The 14,585-nt window shown below is 44.1% G+C and overlaps 1 pseudogene across 1 annotated transcript in view; it reads right to left on the bottom strand.

The window, feature by feature from the left end:
* LOC311116536 (utrophin-like) overlaps positions 1-14,585 on the bottom strand; it is a 275,197-nt pseudogene that overhangs the window by 105,693 nt on the left and 154,919 nt on the right. The window contains exons 20-22 of the transcript in view: positions 2,494-2,623; positions 984-1,252; positions 548-694 (exon numbers count right to left, since the gene is read on the bottom strand). The product of the transcript in view is annotated as an utrophin-like (transcript). The remainder of the gene's footprint in view (positions 1-547; positions 695-983; positions 1,253-2,493; positions 2,624-14,585) is intronic.

The following is a 14,585-nucleotide window of genomic DNA, read 5'->3' on the forward strand; positions in this document are numbered from 1 at the left end:
AGAGAAGAAGGTAGAAAAGTCAAGAATATAACAGCTTGTAAATGGAGGAAGGTTTTACATTTTACATTTGAGTAATTTAGCAGTTTACCCGTGACACGTACACCCAAGTCTGACAACTCCTAAAAGGGAGGAGGGTTGTAGCTGTGACACCTCTTCTTAAGTATGACACATAAAAGGGGGATGGTTTTAGGCATGAGACCCGTTGCCCACCTGTAAAAGGGGGACGGTTTTAGGAGTGACACCCATAGCCCACCTGTAAAAGGGGGATGGTTTTAGGCATGAGACCCGTTGCCCACCTGTAAAAGGGGGACGGTTTTAGGAGTGACACCCATAGCCCACCTGTAAAAGGGGGATGGTTTTAGGCATGAGACCCGTTGCCCACCTGTAAAAGGGGGACGGTTTTAGGAGTGACACCCATAGCCCACCTGTAAAAGGGGGACGGTTTTAGGAGTGACACCCATAGCCCACCTGTAAAAGGGGGACGGTTGTAGGAGTGACACCCATTGCCCACCTGTAAAAGGGGGACGGTGCGACACCCATAGCCCACCTGTAGTAGTTTCCAGCGCATGTTGAGGTCATCCAGTTGTCTGGAGGAGGTGGAGGACAGCTGGACATCCAGAGGAGCCAGCTCATCAGACAGCTCATTCACCACATGCACGTCCTGCCTCAGAGGGGCCATCTCCTCCTTGAAAGCCTGGAACACACACAGGATGCACGCATACACACACAGGTCAGTGTTTTGCTGTAGGCAGATGTATCTATAACATACTGTTATGGTGCAGGGGTGATACCTGTACCAATGGTGATTAGATGTTGACCTAGGTCATTCATATTTTTTACACTGATTTATGTACAGGTTAATCACTACCTACAAACACCAGTAAGGACTTGTTGGCCCTAAACGTTTTGTAGTGGACGTTAAAAAAAACGTCCCTCTCTCTTTCCCCCTTAATAAACCAGTAACACCCCAGTGACCCCCTCACCGTGGTCTTCTCTATGTGGTCCTGCAGTGAGTCTATGAGCAGGTCTCCTACAGGCTGCCAGCCAGCCTTGGTCTCCACTGCCCTGGCTAGCCGCAGGTCCAGCTGGTCCATGTTGCTCTGGAGCTCCTGTAGCCTCTCTAAAGCCCTTTCTAACTGGCTCTGCCATCCCTCCGCGTGGCCCTGCAGACGCTCCCAACGCTCCTGCACCTCCGCTGTCTGCTTCCTGATGGCCCTGGCCACACCCTGCGCCTTCTGCTCTGGAGTCAGGTCTGGGAGAAGGGGAGAGAGTGGGGAGAGAGAGAGAGAGGGGGGAAGAGGGAGACAGAGAGAGTAGGGGAGTAAGGGGGCGAGGACAAAGACTTTAACATCCTCAAAGGGGAAAGTTGGTTGTACAATAAAAGCAAGCATTTCAACTTGAAGAGAGACTTTAAATCAGTGTGTCAATGACGATCTAAATCTTAGACACCCTAAACGGAAGCATGCATCAGGGGTTCTGTCTGTTAGTCTGCCAGTCATAGATGCCACACACCACAGACAGGACCAGCGTGTGAGCGGTCTGCTTTGAAAATAAGAAGTTTGACAAGCAAACAAAGGCCAGGGAAAGTTGGGAGAGTTTGATTGGGTCTGAGAGGATCTGAAGACTAAGGTGTTCTCCCCCACTGGGTTCAGTTAGACTAGAGGAGACAGAGGTGTCCCTGCTGGCACTGGTCTCAGATCAGTTTCACTCTGTGAAGCCCCATGTCCCTCCTGTGAAAGCAACCGAGCACAGGTTTTAGATCATATGGAGATCAGATATACCCTCTACAGTCACACACACCCCTTGCGAAAGTATCCAAGGTCAATGCAGGGTTTGTTTCAGATTAGACTTACCCTCTGATATACCACGCACCACTATGAAAACCATCCTACCCATCACAGCCCTTAGATCAGTTCTTAACCACTGATTCGACCAGAGGCCCCTTTGATAATTACATCAAAGATCACACAGAAGGGCCAGATCTCTGCCTGCTTGGAGCTCTGGCCACACCCTCCCAGATTGTCTCAGGGATTCTGCTACATTATTTAACAGCCCGACTTTGTTAAAGAGGAAATGTGCTGACATAGCGATGACTTCACTGTTTCATCCTCTTAGGCCCAGCAGCCTTTAGAGACAGAATTACTAATGAGTTCTGGTGCGCATTTAGTGTTTGGGTGTATTCTGAGACTCATATCACACCCCACATAAACTTCAAGTGGATAGGGGAACTTCAGAGGTGCATTTCAAGGACATTCACACCCACCCTGATACAGGGTTTCCCAGATCTGGTTTTGGAGGGCCACTGTGTATGCAGGTTGAACTGAATGGTCAACATAAACTGACAAATACTGACATCAGTTACATAGATTATAGCAGGTTTTAGTAGGTTTTATAAGGGAGTTCAATTAAATTATAAAGTAAGACTAAGTGGCCGTTGATGTCATTGGACTTTGGCGTGTGTGTGTTCAGGCTAGGCAGTGACAGGAGACTCACCTGTTTTGGGCTGTAGGTTCTTGCGTGGTTCTCCCGGCCCCTCGATGGGCTGGTCAGCCAGGAATATGCGTGCCTGGTCCAGTGTACTGGCCACAACATGCTCACGGTCCTTCAGCTCCGACCGCAACACCTGGGGAGAAACACACACAGGGACTGGTCAATTCATGGTATCCTTTTAACCTGAATGTCTTACTCAAAATGTCTTACTCCTAACTTGAAATCCACAACTCATAACTGAGCTCTTTCATATCAGTTAGAAAAGTTTGGATTTTGCCTGATATCATCAAACAATGTTGTGGACCACATTAGAAGTAGCGGTGCATGGGTAAAATCACCGGGGAAGCCAAGCCCCAAAAAATATTACAACCCACAGTATGTGTTGTGATAATTGCGTTGTTTGCTCTATAACCTGTTAGTTCATACGCATATTGCATGTAACAAAAGTCCACAAAACATATTGCATGTAACAAACAGTTACATGACCTACACCATGGTCAAGCAGTTGGTAGAGCATGGCACTTGCAACGCCAGGGTTGTGGGTTCGTTTCCCACGGGGGGCCAGTATGAAAATGTATGCACTCACTAACTGTAAGTCGCTCTGGATAAGAGCGTCTGCTAAATGACTAAAATGTAAAATGTAAAATGTAATGTTTCCGACATTTTCGGACTACTAAACAACTATTGATTTAGAACCACAGAGAGTTACGGCAAGTCGCAAAGAAAACAGGAGCTGCCTCCACTATTTCAGCACCATTTCAACTTCAACATCATCTAATCACCTATGCTTAGTCTAATATGGTGAGAACTAAAAGATACCAAAAACGATTTAGTCCAATCAACGTCAGCTAAATATGATGTGGCTGTCCATGGTACTGATTTCTGTGTTTGTGCGTGTGCACAAGTAAAAAATAACATGTTGACTCACCCTACTTGTAGAGAAACCCCAATGCCATCCTCCTCTTTCATGTTGCCTAAATGGTCTATGACTCTGTCATACAGTACACGCTTTTAGTTTTTGTTGTCCTAGGCTACCTGGTTAAAATGTTTGTTCGCTAGACTAACTTCCTTTCATGGGCAACGATGTGCCAGGCCAGCTAGGTAACATTAGCATACTACATCTAGCTACGTGTTGGTCCTCTGTACCTCAGCTGGTAGAGCATGGCGCTTGTAACGCCAGGGTAGTGGGTTCGGTCCCCGGGACCACCCATACACAAAAATGTATGCACGCATGACTGTAAGTTGCTTTGGATAAAAGTGTCTGCTAAATGGCATTAAAATGTTGAACTTCCATCCTCTCAGGCCAGGGGCACTATGTATGAATTTATGGTTGGATCAGATTCGGCATTATAATCATTGGCCAGTACGGAGAATTAAGTAAAACCCCAAGTCCAATCCCTTTCTCCATCCATGGCTAATTTAGGAAAGGGACTTTTTAGCTTACAACGAGATGCAACAATTCAAGTTTTTTTTATGTCAATGACGTTTGGCTTGACACTTTTTTTTCGAGCGCCAGGACCATTCACAGCTGAGCTCGCTCAGTTCAGATTGTCTATTATGCTATACTTTTTTATCAAGTGAGGCCAAATGCTTGCTGGCGTCCCTTGGATTCAATGATACGGGCGGAAACAATGTCATACTCTTTGACCAGACAGCATCAGATAAATACGCTACACATACTGAGACAGAGGGGCGCTGTTTCGTTCACTCTGATGTTTTCGCCGGTGAGATACACTACATGACCAAAAGTATGTGGACACCTGCTCGTCGAACATCTCATTCCAAAATCATGGGGCGTTAATATGGAGTTGGTCTCCCCTTTGCTGCTATAACAGCCTCTACTCTTCTGGGAAGGCTTTCCATTAGATGTTGGAACATTGCTGCGGGGACTTCCTTCCATTCAGCCACTAGAGCATTAGTGAGGTTGGGCACCGATATTGGGCGATTAGACCTGGCTCGAAGATGGCGTTCCAATTCATCCAAAATGTGTTAGATGGCTTGAGGTCAGGGCTCTGTGCAGGCCAGTCAAGTTCTTCCACACCAATCTCGACAAACCATTTCTGTATGCCCCTCGCTTTGTGCACGGGGGCATTGTCATACTGAAACAGGAAAGGGCCTTGCCCAAACTGTTGCCACAAAGTTGGAAGCACAGAATCATCTAGAATGTAATTGTATGCTGTAGCGTTACGCTTTCCCTTCACTGGAACTAAGGGGCCTAGCCCAAACCATGTAAAACAGCCCCAGACCATTATTAACCCTCCACCAAACTTTACAACTGGGACTATGCTTCGGGCAGGTAAAGTTCTCCTGGCATCCCAGATTCGTCCGTCGGACTGCCGGATGGTGAAGCGTGATTCATCACTGCAGCGAACGCGTTTCCACTGATCCAGAGTCCAATGGCGGCGAGCTTTACACCACTCCAGCCGACGCCTGACATTGCGCATGGTGAACTTAGGTTTGTGTGTGGCTGCTCGTCCATGGAAACCCATTTCATGAAGCTCCCGATGAACAGTTCTTGTGCTGACGTTGCTTCCAGAGGCAGTTTGGAACTCGGTAGTGAGTGTTGCAACCGAGGATAGACGATTTTTACACGCTACGCGCTTCAGCACTCGGCAGGCCCGTTCTGTGAGCTTGTGTGGCATACCACTTCGCAGCTGAGCCATTGTTGCTCCTGGACGTTTCCACTTCACAATAGCAGCACTTACAGTTGACCGGGGCAGCTCTAGCAGGGTAGAAATTTGACAAACTGACTTGTTGGAAAGGTGCCATCCTATGACGGTGCCACATTGACAGTCACTGAGCTCTTCAGTAAGGCCATTCTACTGCCATTGTTTGTCTATGGAGATTGCATGGCTGTGTGCTTGATTTTATACACCTGTTAGCAACGGGTAAGGCTAAAATAGCCAAATCCACACATTTGAAGGGGTGTCCACATACTTTTATGTATGTAGTGTACATTCAGCCTATTGAGAATTTAAGGAAATTCATGAAACAGAGAGTTGAAAGATACATTAATTTGTATGTTTTCTTTCTTGGTCAATTTTTGGCGAAAACCTGGCATCCCTTGGCATGTATGAATACACACCACTCAAGCAATAATAATGTAATTTTCATCAAAATGATAGATACTGTAATGACCGTCTCTATATCGAAACATCCAAGTGCATCAGTAGAAGTGCCTGCATTGGAATCATAGATGTCATCTCCCAGTACCATCAACGTCTCACACACACACACACACACACACACACACACACACACACACACACACACACACACACACACACACACACACACACACACACACACACACACACACACACACACACACACACACACACACACACACACGCTATCTTTCTGTGTTCTATTTCACTAACTCAAAGTCACTTTACTATTCTCTCTCTTTTTCCCCCACATCCTCGCTTGACACACACACTGGTTAGTCCGGTGGGGACTAGCGGTCACTCTCTAAACGACCTCACTAACATGTCTGCCAAAACATCCACACAAGGGAGGAGAGGAAGAAGGGGGAAGCAGGACTACATGTACCAGAGTAATTATTCTTGTTTTGATATAGCAGCCGGGACCCAAGGGGGCCTCTGATGCCTATCGGGCTGTGTGATTGCTTTGTGAGAGGACGATGTTAGTGAGAAATAAAGAGGAACTAAATTATATTGTGAGCCTTGCTTTTTTTATCAAGGCTTTTGGTTTTATCAGACAGGACGAGATGAGGAAGACAGGGTAGTGGGATTTCCGAGGGTTCCATTTGTCATGCAACACCGGCCCAAGTCCATTGAACAGTTTATGACAGCATGCTGGTCCTCTGTAGCTCAGCTGGTAGAGCACGGCGCTTGTAACGTCAAGGTAGTGGGTTCGATCCCCGGGACCACCCATACACAAAAATGTATGCACACATGACTGTAAGTCGCTTTGGATAAAAGCGTCTGCTAAATGGCATATTATTATTATATTATTATGCTGGGTTGAGTTTTGTAGTAGGATACATTTCTTAACAGACATATGGAAATACTTGCAAGAAAATAAACATTAACAGTTAGATTTGAGGATACTTCATGTCATAAATCAGATTTGAGAATATATATTTTCTTCATAATAATAATGTTTAAATTTTTACTTTGGCAGAGTTGAGGAAATAAATGAAAAGGAGGGAGGACAGAGGTGATTCATGTGCCTTTAGATAAAAATAAAGAGGGAGAATGAAAGGGTATTGGCATTGGCAGTGGGTATAAAAATAGCCGCTTCTTCGAACATCTTCCTGTCGCCACGACAACTCGTCCTTGCCGGTAAACGACTCAAAAAAGGAGAGTAAGCGAAGGCAGAGACTCGGCACCATGGCAATGCTCAGTGTCATCCACGCCACAGTCATCCCTGGGTTAGTGATATCAGGAATCCTTGGGACGTCCCTACCCTAAACCCTAACCCTAATCTTAACCCCTAGCCTTAAACATAGCCCTTACCTAACCCTAACCTTAACCATTTTAAACTTCAACATCAATGGGGTAGGGATGTCCCAAGCATCCTGGATAGCATGGACCGTCACCCCTGTCAGTCAGTCAAACTTTGTCGTCACCTTCCCTCCCCTAGGTAACCAAGAAACTTCTGACAGACAGCTCCATAAAAGAACAACAATCTACAGTGGGGAAAAAAAGTATTTAGTCAGCCACCAATTGTGCAAGTTCTCCCACTTAAAAAGATGAGAGAGGCCTGTCATTTTCATCATAGGTACACGTCAACTATGACAGACAAATTGAGAAAAAAAAATCCTGAAAATCCCATTGTAGGATTTTTAATGAATTTATTTGCAAATTATGGTGGAAAATAAGTATTTGGTCACCTACAAACAAGCAAGATTTCTGGCTCTCACAGACCTGTAACTTCTTCTTTAAGAGGCTCCTCTGTCCTCCACTCGTTACCTGTATTAATGGCACCTGTTTGAACTTGTTATCAGTATAAAAGACACCTGTCCACAACCTCAAACAGTCACACTCCAAACTCCACAATGGCCAAGACCAAAGAGCTGTCAAAGGACACCAGAAACAAAATTGTAGACTTGCACCAGGCTGGGAAGACTGAATCTGCAATAGGTAAGCAGCTTGGTTTGAAGAAATCAACTGTGGGAGCAATTATTAGGAAATGGAAGACATACAAGACCACTGATAATCTCCCTCAATCTGGGGCTCCACGCAAGATCTCACCCCGTGGGGTCAAAATGATCACAAGAACGGTGAGCAAAAATCCCAGAACCACACGGGGGGACCTAGTGAATGACCTGCAGAGAGCTGGGACCAAAGTAACAAAGCCTACCTTTAGTAACACACTACGCCACCAGGGACTCAAATCCTGCAGTGCGAGACGTGTCCCCCTGCTTAAGCCAGTACATGTCCAGGCCCGTCTGAAGTACATTTGGATGATCCAGAAGAGGATTGGGAGAATGTCATATGGTCAGATGAAACCAAAATATAACTTTTTGGTAAAAACTCAACTCGTCATGTTTGGAGGACAAAGAATGCTGAGTTGCATCCAAAGAACACCATACCTACTGTGAAGCATGGGGGTGGAAACATCATGCTTTTGGGCTGTTTTTCTGCAAAGGGACCAGGACGACTGATCCGTGTAAAGGAAAGAATGAATGGGGCCATGTATCGTGAGATTTTGAGGGAAAACCTCCTTCCATCAGCAAGGGCATTGAAGATGAAACGTGGCTGGGTCTTTCAGCATGACAATGATCCCAAACACACCGCCCGGGCAACGAAGGAGTGGCTTCGTAAGAAGCATTTCAAGGTCCTGGAGTGGCCTAGCCAGTCTCCAGATCTCAACCCCATAGAAAATCTTTGGAGGGAGTTGAAAGTCTGTGTTGCCCAGCGACAGCCCCAAAACATCACTGCTCTAGAGGAGATCTGCATGGAGGAATGGGCCAAAATACAAGCAACAGTGTGTGAAAACCTTGTGAAGACTTACAGAAAACGTTTGACCTGTGTCATTGCCAACAAAGGGTATATAACAAAGTATTGAGAAACTTTTGTTATTGACCAAATACTTATTTTCCACCATCATTTGCCAATAAATTCATAAAAAATCCTACAATGTGATTTTCTGGATTTTTTTTTCTTATTTTGTCTGTCATAGTTGAGGTGTACATATGATGAAAATTACAGGCCTCTCTCATCTTTTTAAGTGGGAGAACTTGCACAATTGGTGGCTGACTAAATACTTTTTTTCCCCACTGTAATAGCGTCTCCGGAGTAACTTTAGTTCATAGGGACGTCAAACATTCAGCATGCTACACAGGCTCTATGGAAGCTCTAATCTAGAGTGCCCGGTTAAATTGTGTTTAAGAGCATTTTTTAACTCTCTCCATGGCTAAAGTAGTAAGATATATATATTATTGTTGTAAACATCTGTGAGTGTGCTTCATTTACTATCATCCAAAAAATTGAAATATTGAATTATGTTATATTATGCAATTGTCCCTATGGTGGACAGAACGTGTTACTACATTACACAGACGTAACATTTTCACCACACAATAATAACAGGAAATACACACTTTTTTTTTACCTCAGATTGGTGATGATACTATAAAGGTTTATAGTCATCACGATTACACAAAATCAATTGCTTAAAACATATCAATATATTTGGTTTAGTACCAGTGTTTTTGTCATATGCGCCTGTATGTGGAAGAACTTCAAACGCTGCTGTCATTTTCCAGACCATGGTTGCAAAAAAAAATTTGTGCGCACCTCCTACAAATGTATCTGGCCTCAATACCACACATGGATTTGAAGCTCAAACTGTCACTCAAATGAAAGACAACTCTTGTTGCTATTTAGAAATCGATGTGGGAATTCGATTTGTTGAAATTGTACAGTCAAAAAAGTGTCATTTCCTTTTTCCGTACTGGCCTTCTACCGTAAACATCTCCCCACAGAGATATTAGTTGATAAATGGCTACTACAGGTTCTCATCTATTGACTGGTAGTATACCAAAGTTATTTGAGGTTTGTCTGTTAGAAGAGCACAAATGGTACCTGCCGATTTTGCAGGTTTTCCTACTTACAAAGCATGTAGAGGTCTGTAATTTTTATCATAGGTACACTTCAACTGTGAGAGACGGAATCTAAAACAAAATTCCAGAAAATCACATTGTATGATTTTTAAGTAATTAATTTGCATTTTATTGCATGACATAAGTATTTGATACATCAGAAAAGCAGAACTTAATATTTGGAACAGAAACCTTTGTTTGCAATTACAGAGATCATACGTTTCCTGTAGGTCTTGACCAGGTTTGCACACACTGCAGCAGGGATTTTGGCCCACTCCTCCATACAGACCTTCTCCAGATCCTTCAGGTTTCGGGGCTGTCGCTGGGCAATACGGACTTTCAGCTCCCTCCAAAGATGTTCTATTGGGTTCAGGTCTGGAGACTGGCTAGGCCACTCCAGGACCTTTAGATGCTTCTTACGGAGCCACTCCTTAGTTGCCCTGGCTGTGTGTTTAGGGTCGTTGTCATGCTGGAAGACCCAGCCACGACCCATCTTCAATGCTCTTCCTGAGGGAAGGAGGTTGTTGGCCAAGATCTCGCAATACATGGCCCCATCCATCCTCCCCTCAATACGGTGCAGTCGTCCTGTCCCCTTTGCAGAAAAGCATCCCCAAAGAATGATGTTTCCACCTCCATGCTTCACAGTTGGGATGGTGTTCTTGGGGTTGTACTCATCCTTCTTCTTCCTCCAAACACGGCGAGTGGAGTTTAGACCAAAAAGCTCTATTTTTGTCTCATCAGACCACATGACCTTCTCCCATTCCTCCTCTGGATCATCCAGATGGTCATTGGCAAACTTCAGACGGGCCTGGACATGCGCTGGCTTGAGCAGGGGGACCTTGCGTGCGCTGCAGGATTTTAATCCATGACGGCGCGGTGTGTTACTAATGGTTTTCTTTGAGACTGTGGTCCCAGCTCTCTTCAGGTCATTGACCAGGTCCTGCCGTGTAGTTCTGGGCTGATCCCTCACCTTCCTCATGATCATTGATGCCCCACGAGGTGAGATCTTGCATGGAGCCCCAGACCGAGGGTGATTGACCGTCATCTTGAACTTCTTCAATTTTCTAATAATTGCGCCAACAGTTGTTGCCTTCTCACCAAGCTGCTTGCCTATTGTCCTGTAGCCCATCCCAGCCTTGTGCAGGTCTACAATTTTATCCCTGATGTCCTTACACAGCTCTCTGGTCTTGGCCATTGTGGAGAGGTTGGAGTCTGTTTGATTGAGTGTGTGGACAGGTGTCTTTTATACAGGTAACGAGTTCAAACAGGTGCAGTTAATACAGGTAATGAGTGGAGAACAGGAGGGCTTCTTAAAGAAAAACTAACAGGTCTGTGAGAGCCGGAATTCTTACTGGTTGGTAGGTGATCAAATACTTATGTCATGCAATAAAATGCAAATTAATTACTTAAAAATCATACAATGTGATTTTCTGGATTTTTTTTTTCCGTCTCTCACAGTTGAAATGTACCTATGATAAAAATTACAGACCTCTACAGGCTTTGTAAGTAGGAAAACCTGCAAAATCGGCAGTGTATCAAATACTTGTTCTCCCCACTGTATGTACGTGTTTGGGTAAAATTAACATTTTTGTTTTATTCTATAAACTACTGACAATATTTCTCCCAAATTCCAAATAAAAATATTGTCATTTAGAGCATTTATTTGCAGAAAATGAAAACTCAAAATAACAAAAAAGATCCAGTGTTGTCAGACCTCGAATAATGCAAAGAAAATAAGTTAATGTTCATTTTTAAACAACACAATACTAATGTTTTAACTTAGGAAGAGTTCAGAAATCAATATTTGGTGGAATAACCCTGATTTTCAATCACAGCTTTCATGCGTCTTGGCATGCTCTCCACCAGTCCTTCACATTAATGTTGGGTGACTTTATACCACTCCTGGCACAAAAATTCAAGCAGCTCATCTTTGTTTGATGGCTTGTGACCATCCATCTTCCTCTTGATCACATTCCAAAAGTTTTCAATGGGGTTCAGGTCTGGAGATTGGGCTGGCGACAGGGTCTTGATCTGGTGGTCACCCTCCATCCACACCTTGATTGACCTGGCTGTGTGGCATGGTGCATTTTCCTGCTGGAAATGTCAGAGCAAAAGGAAGCAAGTTTACTTCCAGGACAACCTTGTACGTGGCTTGATTCATGCGTTCTTCACAAAGACAAATCTGCCTGATTCCAGCCTTGCTGAAGCACCCCCAGATCATCACCGATCCTCCACCAAATTTCACAGTGGGTGCGAGACACTGTTGCTTGTAGGCCTCTCCAGGTCTCCGTCTAACCATTAGACGACCAGGTGTTGGGCAAAGCTGAAAATTGGACTCATCAAAGAAGATGACCTTACTTCAGTCCTCTACGGTCCAATCCTTATTGTCTTTTGCAAACCTCAGCCTGGCTCTTCTTTGCTTCTCATTGATGAAGGGCTTTTTTCTAGCTTTGCACGACTTCAGCCTTGCCCCTAGGAGCCTGTTTCGAACCGTCCTCGCCGTGCACTTCACCCCAGCTGCCGTTTGCCATTCTTTTTGTAGGTCACTTGATGTCATCCTACGGTTGTTGAGTGACATTCAAATGAGTTGGCGGTCATCCCTATCAGTAGAGTGTCGTTTTCGCCCTCTGCCGGTCTGTGGCTTTGTTGTCCCCAATGTCTGCTGCTTGACCTTGTTCTTATGAACCGCCATCTTTGAAACTTTAAGGATGGAAGCAACCTGACGCTCACTGTATCCCTCTGTCAGTAAAGCCAGAATTGAACCCTTCTTTTCCTCTCTCAAAACGTTCCTTTTCAACTCTTCTGGCATGGTCAATAGTTATTTTTTGATTAATATTACTTTTGAGGTACTATTAGCACTGTTTTTGCCATCCAGCTGGTCCTACTGCAATAGGATAGTGATGACCACAGCAGTGGTTTTTATACTTTCCCACGTTAAATAAGATTTGGTTCAGGTGATCACCTAATCAGTACCTAATTCAGTAGAATGAGGTGTGCCTGTGTTGGAATTCAACAGACACTGGAATGGAGATGCTGATTTAAGAAAAAATTGCAGAGCTGTATATGTGAGTGATACATTTGTGCTCGCTATTGATTAAAGTCGAACAAGCTAATACATTTCAGTCTAGAGTGACCGCTTGGTAAATATTGGTGCGTGAGCAGTTTTTAAGGTACTAATACAAGTAATCTGAACACAAGTGTTTCACTTGTGTTGGGAATCATTTTTATGTCTTGGTCTTCAACATATCACAATTTATTTCAGCATATTGATATGAATTTGGACATTTAAAACCGGTGTTATGACATTTGGCTATAAATAAATAAAAACAGGAAGCATCAATAGTATCAGTTTCAACTTATGTTTTAGGAATATAAATGGTAGTTTTAACAGGATTCTACTTAATCAGGTACAAACTATTGAATGATTGATTGATATTACTGAAATCGTGAAAATGTGTTTGTCTTGCCTTCTTACGGACAGGGCCTTGAGGAAAAACACTCAAAGTAGAAAACAAACATTAAACACAAGCTGATGCATCCCCTTTCAAGAGGAAATAAAATAACTTTCCTCAGTTGCCAGGATGAGATAAGAGATTACTATCTGTCTGAGGAGGAGAATATAGGAAAACAAGAGGCATGAAAGTCAAAGAGGTTGACACAGTCTTCTTTTTACTTCTCTCCTCTCTGATACAGTAGTTGCAGTATTGGTTTTGGCACTAACATTGGTTAGTGACAGAGTTGTGACTCTTCAGAAAAACATTATTCTTCAACTAAGAGCAGAATAAGTGGTGCTACAGTGACAAAAAGCCCCCCAGGATGACATTTTTCAATGCACTGCAAGCCTGGAGTGTATCTTGTAGCTGTGATATGTGACCTTGGCTGTGTGTGTGTGTACAAAACAGCAGAGCAGACAGTCTTATCGGCGCCTGCCCTGTGCTGATGAGGAGATATGAGGGGAAGATAGCATTACAACACAGCAGAGAGGAGAGAAGGCTATTTCCAGACCTCCATGAATCTGGCCTCTCCTCCCTTTTACTTTCCCTCTCAACATCTCTCTCACGCCCTCTCCTCTCCTTTCCAAGGTGGTCAGTGTGAATTGAAGCAGAATCATGCTAACTCTGGAAGACATAGCTGATAGGATTGGAACCTGGTGTGGTCGTCTGCTGCAATAGCCCATCTGTGACAAGGACCGATGCGTCCCGAGATGCCGTTCTGCACACCACTGTTGTACTGTGCCATTGTTTTGTTTGTTTGTGGCCCGCTTGTTAGCTTGCACGATTCTTGCCATTCTCCTTTGACCTCTCATCAACGAGCTGTTTTCACCACAGGATTGTCCATTCTAATGTTCAATCGAACAGTAACTGAATGGCTTGATGTCTGTCTGCCTGCTTTATATAGCAAGCCACGGCCACGTGACTCACTGTCTGTAGGAGCAAACCATTTTCGTGAACGGGGTGGTGTATCTAATGAGCTGGCCACTGACTGTAGTTTCTCCTCACATTGTTTATGCTGTGTTGGAGGTATCACCTGCATTAGGGCCGGCACACCTACAATATAAACTGCTTCCTACAGAGGCTCTGGGCACTAAAATAAATAAGCTAGACATCTTGAAGGCAGTTTCATCCAAACGAGGGCTACTTCTCTACCTCTGGCCTTGGCCCCTCAAAAGTCAGAAAACTCCCCTACAACCCTGTAAGACATGAAACTTGAGACTTGGCTTTGCTAAGTAAAACAAAATGAAAGCCAACCAACTCAGTAAAGAACTTTAAAGTTCACCAGGCTCAATTCAGATAGATAGGAACTCCTCAACACTAGAAGAGAGACTTTCTAAAGTTAAATAAGGAGAAACAAATTAAAAGTTGAGTCATCAATGATAGGTAATTATTCACAGAAGTTCAAAGTCAGAAAGTCTCTCTCTGTTCTCTCTGTTTCGCTCTCTCTCTGGTTCTTTCTTTCTCTTTCTCTCTCTTTCTCCCTCTGAGGGAGATAAGGTTGTGGCGACGCAGCAGTTTAATTTCATTTT

This window comes from Coregonus lavaretus (genome assembly GCF_964263955.1).
Source record: "Coregonus lavaretus genome assembly, contig: HAP1_SCAFFOLD_535, whole genome shotgun sequence".
NCBI classification, from domain to species: Eukaryota; Metazoa; Chordata; class Actinopteri; order Salmoniformes; family Salmonidae; genus Coregonus; species Coregonus lavaretus.